Source organism: Taudactylus pleione, unplaced genomic scaffold, assembly GCF_031769625.1.
Source record: "Taudactylus pleione unplaced genomic scaffold, aTauple2 ptg002179l, whole genome shotgun sequence".
In the NCBI taxonomy this organism is placed as follows: Eukaryota; Metazoa; Chordata; class Amphibia; order Anura; family Myobatrachidae; genus Taudactylus; species Taudactylus pleione.
Window position 1 is genome coordinate 122,501 of NW_028286573.1, and position 5,000 is coordinate 127,500.

Sequence of the window (5,000 nt, forward strand, 5' to 3'; positions counted from 1 at the left end):
GATGGGAAACCACCTGGGAATACCAGGTGCTGTAGGTAATTTTATACTGCCATAACAGTCTTTTCTATTACATTTTACATTTGATTTTTTCAACTTATCAATGAATTTACTTGTGTTAAGAAGTAAAAGCGGTCTAAATTTAATGCTTTTGAGCACCTACAGCCAAACCACAGTGGACATGCCCAATCTCATCTTATCTTGGTAGCTATGCAGTGTTGGGTAAGGTCAGAACTTGGATGGGAGACCACCTGGGAAAACCAGGTGCAGTAGGTAATTTTATACTGCCATAACATTCTTTTCTATTACATTTTACATTTAATTTTTTCAACTTATCAATGAATTTACTTGAGTTAAGAAGTAATACAGGTCTAAAGTTATTGTTTTTGAGCACCTACAGCCAAACCACACTGGACATGCCCAAACTCGTCTGATCTTGGAAGCTATGCAGTGTTGGGACTGGTTACTACTTGGATGGGAGACTACCTAGGAATCCCAGGTGCTGTAGGTAATTTTAAACTGCCATAACATTCTTTTCTATTACATTTTACATTTAATTTTTTCAACTTATCAATGAATTTACTTGTGTTAAGAAGTAAAAGCGGTCTAAATTTAATGCTTTTGAGCACCTACAGCCAAACCACAGTGGACATGCCCAATCTCGTCTGATCTTGGAAGCTATGCAGTGTTGGGCCTGGTTAGTACTTGGATGGGAGACCACCTGGGAATACCAGGAGCTGTAGGTAATTTTATACTGCCAGAACATTCTTTTCTATTACATTTTACATATAAATTTTTCAACTTATCAATGAATTTACTTGAGTTAAGAAGTAATAGAGGTCTAAAGTTAATGTTTTTGAGCACCTACTGCCAAACCACACTGGACATGCCCAATCTCGTCTGATCTTGGAAGCTATGCAGTGTTGTGCCTGGTTAGTACTTGGATGGGAGACCACCTGGGAATACTAGGTGCTGTAGGTAATTTTATGCAGCCATAACATTCTTTTCTATTACATTTTACATTTAATTTTTTCAACTTATCAATGAATTTACTTGAGTTAAGAAGTAAAAGAGGTCTAAAGTTAATGTTTTTGAGCACCTACAGCCAAACCACACTGGACATGCCCAATCTCGTCTGATCTTGGAAGCTATGCAGTGTTGGACCTGGTTAGTACTTCGATAGGAGACCACCTAGGAATCCCAGGTGCTGTAGGTAATTTTATACTGCCATAACATTCTTTTCTATTACATTTTACATTTCATTTTTTCAACTTATCAATGAATTTACTTGAGTTAAGAAGTAATAGAGGTCTAAAGTTAATGTTTTTGAGCGCCTACAGCCAAACCACACTGGACATGCCCAATCTCGTCTGATCTTGGAAGGTATGCAGTGTTGGGCCTGGTTACTACTTGGATGGGAGACCACCTGGGAATACCAGGAGCTGTAGGTAATTTTATACTGCCATAACATTCTTTTCTATTACATTTTACATTTAATTTTTCAACTTATCATTGAATTTACTTGAGTTAAGAAGTAAAAGAGGTCTAAAGTTAATACTTTAAACACCTACAGCCAATCCACACTGGACATGCACAATCTCGTCTGATCTTGGAAGCTATGCAGTGTTGGGCCTGGTTTGTACTTGGATGGGAGACCACCTGGGAATACCAGGTGCTGTAGGTAATTTTAGACTGCCAAAATCATTCTTTTTTATTACATTTTACATTTGATTTTTTCAACTTATCAATGAATTTACTTGAGTTAAGAAGTAAAAGAGGTCTAAAGTTAATGTTTTTGAGTACCTACAGCCAAACCACACTGGACATGCCCAATCTCGTCTGATCTTGGAAGCTATGCAGTGTTGGGCCTGGATAGTACTTAGATGGGCGACCACCTGGGAATACCAGGTACTGTAGGTAATTTTATACTGCCATAACATTCTTTTCTATTACATTTTACATTTCATTTTTCAACTTATCATTGAATTTACTTGAGTTAAGAAGTAAAAGAGGTCTAAAGTTAATGTTTTTGAGCACCTACAGCCAAACCACACTGGACATGCCCAATCTCATCTGATCTTGGAAGCTATGCAGTGTTGGGCCTGGTTAGTACTTGGATGGGAAACCACCTGGGAATACCAGGTGCTGTAGGTAATTTTATACTGCCATAACAGTCTTTTCTATTACATTTTACATTTGATTTTTTCAACTTATCAATGAATTTACTTGTGTTAAGAAGTAAAAGCGGTCTAAATGTAATGCTTTTGAGCACCTACAGCCAAACCACAGTGGACATGCCCAATCTCGTCTTATCTTGGTAGCTATGCAGTGTTGGGTAAGGTCAGAACTTGGATGGGAGACCACCTGGGAAAACCAGGTGCAGTAGGTAATTTTATACTGCCATAACATTCTTTTCTATTACATTTTACATTTAATTTTTTCAACTTATCAATGAATTTACTTGAGTTAAGAAGTAATACAGGTCTAAAGTTATTGTTTTTGAGCACCTACAGCCAAACCACACTGGACATGCCCAAACTCGTCTGATCTTGGAAGCTATGCAGTGTTGGGACTGGTTACTACTTGGATGGGAGACTACCTAGGAATCCCAGGTGCTGTAGGTAATTTTAAACTGCCATAACATTCTTTTCTATTACATTTTACATTTAATTTTTTCAACTTATCAATGAATTTACTTGTGTTAAGAAGTAAAAGCGGTCTAAATTTAATGCTTTTGAGCACCTACAGCCAAACCACAGTGGACATGCCCAATCTCGTCTGATCTTGGAAGCTATGCAGTGTTGGGCCTGGTTAGTACTTGGATGGGAGACCACCTGGGAATACCAGGAGCTGTAGGTAATTTTATACTGCCAGAACATTCTTTTCTATTACATTTTACATTTAAATTTTTCAACTTATCAATGAATTTACTTGAGTTAAGAAGTAATAGAGGTCTAAAGTTAATGATTTTGAGCACCTACTGCCAAACCACACTGGACATGCCCAATCTCGTCTGATCTTGGAAGCTATGCAGTGTTGTGCCTGGTTAGTACTTGGATGGGAGACCACCTGGGAATACCAGGTGCTGTAGGTAATTTTATGCAGCCATAACATTCTTTTCTATTACATTTTACATTTAATTTTTCAACTTATCAATGAATTTACTTGAGTTAAGAAGTAAAAGAGGTCTAAAGTTAATGTTTTTGAGCACCTACAGCCAAACCACACTGGACTTGCCCAATCTCGTCTGATCTTGGAAGCTATGCAGTGTTGGACCTGGTTAGTACTTCGATAGGAGACCACCTAGGAATCCCAGGTGCTGTAGGTAATTTTATACTGCCATAACATTCTTTTCTATTACATTTTACATTTCATTTTTTCAACTTATCAATGAATTTACTTGAGTTAAGAAGTAATAGAGGTCTAAAGTTAATGTTTTTGAGCACCTACAGCCAAACCACACTGGACATGCCCAATCTCGTCTGATCTTGGAAGGTATGCAGTGTTGGGCCTCGTTAGTACTTGGATGGGAGTCCACCTGGGAATACCAGGAGCTGTAGGTAATTTTATACTGCCATAACATTCTTTTCTATTACATTTTACATTTAATTTTTCAACTTATCATTGAATTTACTTGAGTTAAGAAGTAAAAGAGGTCTAAAGTTAATACTTTTGAGCACCTACAGCCAATCCACACTGGACATGCCCAATCTCATCTGATCTTGGAAGCTATGCAGTGTTGGGCATGGTCAGTACTTGGATGGGAGACCACCTGGGAAAACCAGGTGCAGTAGGTAATTTTATACTGCCATAACATTCTTTTCTATTACATTTTACATTTAATTTTTTCAACTTATCAATGAATTTACTTGAGTTAAGAAGTAATAGAGGTCTAAAGTTAATGTTTTTGAGCACCTACAGCCATACCACACTGGACATGCCCAATCTCGTTTAATCTTGGAAGCTATGCAGTGTTGGGACTGGTTAGTACTTGGATGGGAGACTACCTAGGAATCCAAGGTGCTGTAGGTAATTTTATACTGCCATAACATTCTTTTCTATTACATTTTACATTTAATTTTTTCAACTTATCAATGAATTTACTTGTGTTAAGAAGTAAAAGCGATCTAAATTTAACGCTTTTGAGTACCTACAGCCAAACCACAGTGGACATGCCCAAGCTCGTCTGATCTTGGAAGTTATGCAGTGTTGGGCCTGGTTAGTACTTGGATGGGAGACCACCTGGGAATACCAGGAGCTGTAGGTAATTTTATACTACCATAACATTCTTTTCTATTACATTTTACATTTAATTTTTTCAACTTATCAATGAATTTACTTGAGTTAAGAAGTAATAGAGGTCTAAATTTAATGCTTTTGAGCACCTACAGCCAAACCACAGTGGACATGCCCAATCTCGTCTGATCTTGGAATCTATGCAGTGTTGGGCCTGGTTAGTACTTGGATGGGAGACCACCTGGGAATACCAGGAGCTGTAGGTAGTTTTATACTGCCAGAACATTCTTTTCTATTACATTTTACATTTAATTTTTTCAACTTATCAATGAATTTCCTTGAGTTAAGAAGTAATAGAGGTCTAAAGTTAATGGTTTTGAGCACCTACAGCCAAACCACACTGGACATGCCCAATCTCGTCTGATCTTGGAAGCTATGCAGTGTTGGGCCTGGTTAGTACTTGGATGGGAGACCACCTGGGAATACTAGGTGCTGTAGGTCATTTTATACTGCCATAACATTCTTTTCTATTACATTTTACATTTCATTTTTCAACTTATCATTGAATTTACTTGAGTTAAGAAGTAAAAGAGGTCTAAAGTTAATGTTTTTGAGCACCTACAGCCAAACCACACTGGACATGCCCAATCTCATCTGAACTTGGAAGCTAGGCAGTGCTGGGCCTGGTTAGTACTTGGATGGGAGACCACCTGGGATTACCAGGTGCTGTAGGTAATTTTATACTGCCATAACATTCTTTTCTATTA

The 5,000-nt window shown here is 37.8% G+C and overlaps 3 non-coding genes and 17 pseudogenes across 3 annotated transcripts in view; all 20 read left to right on the plus strand.

Annotated features, from left to right (window-relative positions):
• LOC148431978 (5S ribosomal RNA) overlaps positions 1 to 38 on the plus strand; it is a 119-nt gene extending 81 nt beyond the window's left edge. Inside the window, exon 1 of the ribosomal RNA XR_015876965.1 lies at positions 1 to 38. This exon is cut by the window's left edge and continues 81 nt beyond it. This is a non-coding gene — a ribosomal RNA (5S ribosomal RNA).
• Positions 39 to 389: 351 nt separating this feature from the next.
• LOC148431979 (5S ribosomal RNA) lies at positions 390 to 508 on the plus strand (annotated as a pseudogene).
• A 116-nt stretch (positions 509 to 624) lies between these two features.
• LOC148431980 (5S ribosomal RNA) lies at positions 625 to 743 on the plus strand (annotated as a pseudogene).
• A 116-nt stretch (positions 744 to 859) lies between these two features.
• Positions 860 to 978, plus strand: LOC148431981 (5S ribosomal RNA; annotated as a pseudogene).
• A 116-nt stretch (positions 979 to 1,094) lies between these two features.
• On the plus strand, positions 1,095 to 1,213 carry LOC148431982 (5S ribosomal RNA; annotated as a pseudogene).
• A 116-nt stretch (positions 1,214 to 1,329) lies between these two features.
• Positions 1,330 to 1,448, plus strand: LOC148431983 (5S ribosomal RNA; annotated as a pseudogene).
• A 114-nt stretch (positions 1,449 to 1,562) lies between these two features.
• Positions 1,563 to 1,681, plus strand: LOC148431984 (5S ribosomal RNA; annotated as a pseudogene).
• Positions 1,682 to 1,798: 117 nt separating this feature from the next.
• LOC148431985 (5S ribosomal RNA) lies at positions 1,799 to 1,917 on the plus strand (annotated as a pseudogene).
• A 115-nt stretch (positions 1,918 to 2,032) lies between these two features.
• Positions 2,033 to 2,151, plus strand: LOC148431986 (5S ribosomal RNA). Its single transcript, XR_015876966.1, has one exon. It is a non-coding gene; the product is annotated as a 5S ribosomal RNA (ribosomal RNA).
• A 351-nt stretch (positions 2,152 to 2,502) lies between these two features.
• LOC148431987 (5S ribosomal RNA) lies at positions 2,503 to 2,621 on the plus strand (annotated as a pseudogene).
• A 116-nt stretch (positions 2,622 to 2,737) lies between these two features.
• On the plus strand, positions 2,738 to 2,856 carry LOC148431988 (5S ribosomal RNA; annotated as a pseudogene).
• A 116-nt stretch (positions 2,857 to 2,972) lies between these two features.
• LOC148431989 (5S ribosomal RNA) lies at positions 2,973 to 3,091 on the plus strand (annotated as a pseudogene).
• Positions 3,092 to 3,206: 115 nt separating this feature from the next.
• LOC148431990 (5S ribosomal RNA) lies at positions 3,207 to 3,325 on the plus strand (annotated as a pseudogene).
• Positions 3,326 to 3,441: 116 nt separating this feature from the next.
• LOC148431991 (5S ribosomal RNA) lies at positions 3,442 to 3,560 on the plus strand (annotated as a pseudogene).
• Positions 3,561 to 3,675: 115 nt separating this feature from the next.
• LOC148431992 (5S ribosomal RNA) lies at positions 3,676 to 3,794 on the plus strand (annotated as a pseudogene).
• Positions 3,795 to 3,910: 116 nt separating this feature from the next.
• On the plus strand, positions 3,911 to 4,029 carry LOC148431993 (5S ribosomal RNA; annotated as a pseudogene).
• Positions 4,030 to 4,145: 116 nt separating this feature from the next.
• Positions 4,146 to 4,264, plus strand: LOC148431994 (5S ribosomal RNA; annotated as a pseudogene).
• A 116-nt stretch (positions 4,265 to 4,380) lies between these two features.
• Positions 4,381 to 4,499, plus strand: LOC148431995 (5S ribosomal RNA; annotated as a pseudogene).
• Positions 4,500 to 4,615: 116 nt separating this feature from the next.
• LOC148431996 (5S ribosomal RNA) lies at positions 4,616 to 4,734 on the plus strand. The gene has a single exon (XR_015877036.1). It is a non-coding gene; the product is annotated as a 5S ribosomal RNA (ribosomal RNA).
• A 115-nt stretch (positions 4,735 to 4,849) lies between these two features.
• LOC148431997 (5S ribosomal RNA) lies at positions 4,850 to 4,968 on the plus strand (annotated as a pseudogene).
• Positions 4,969 to 5,000: the final 32 nt, after the last annotated feature.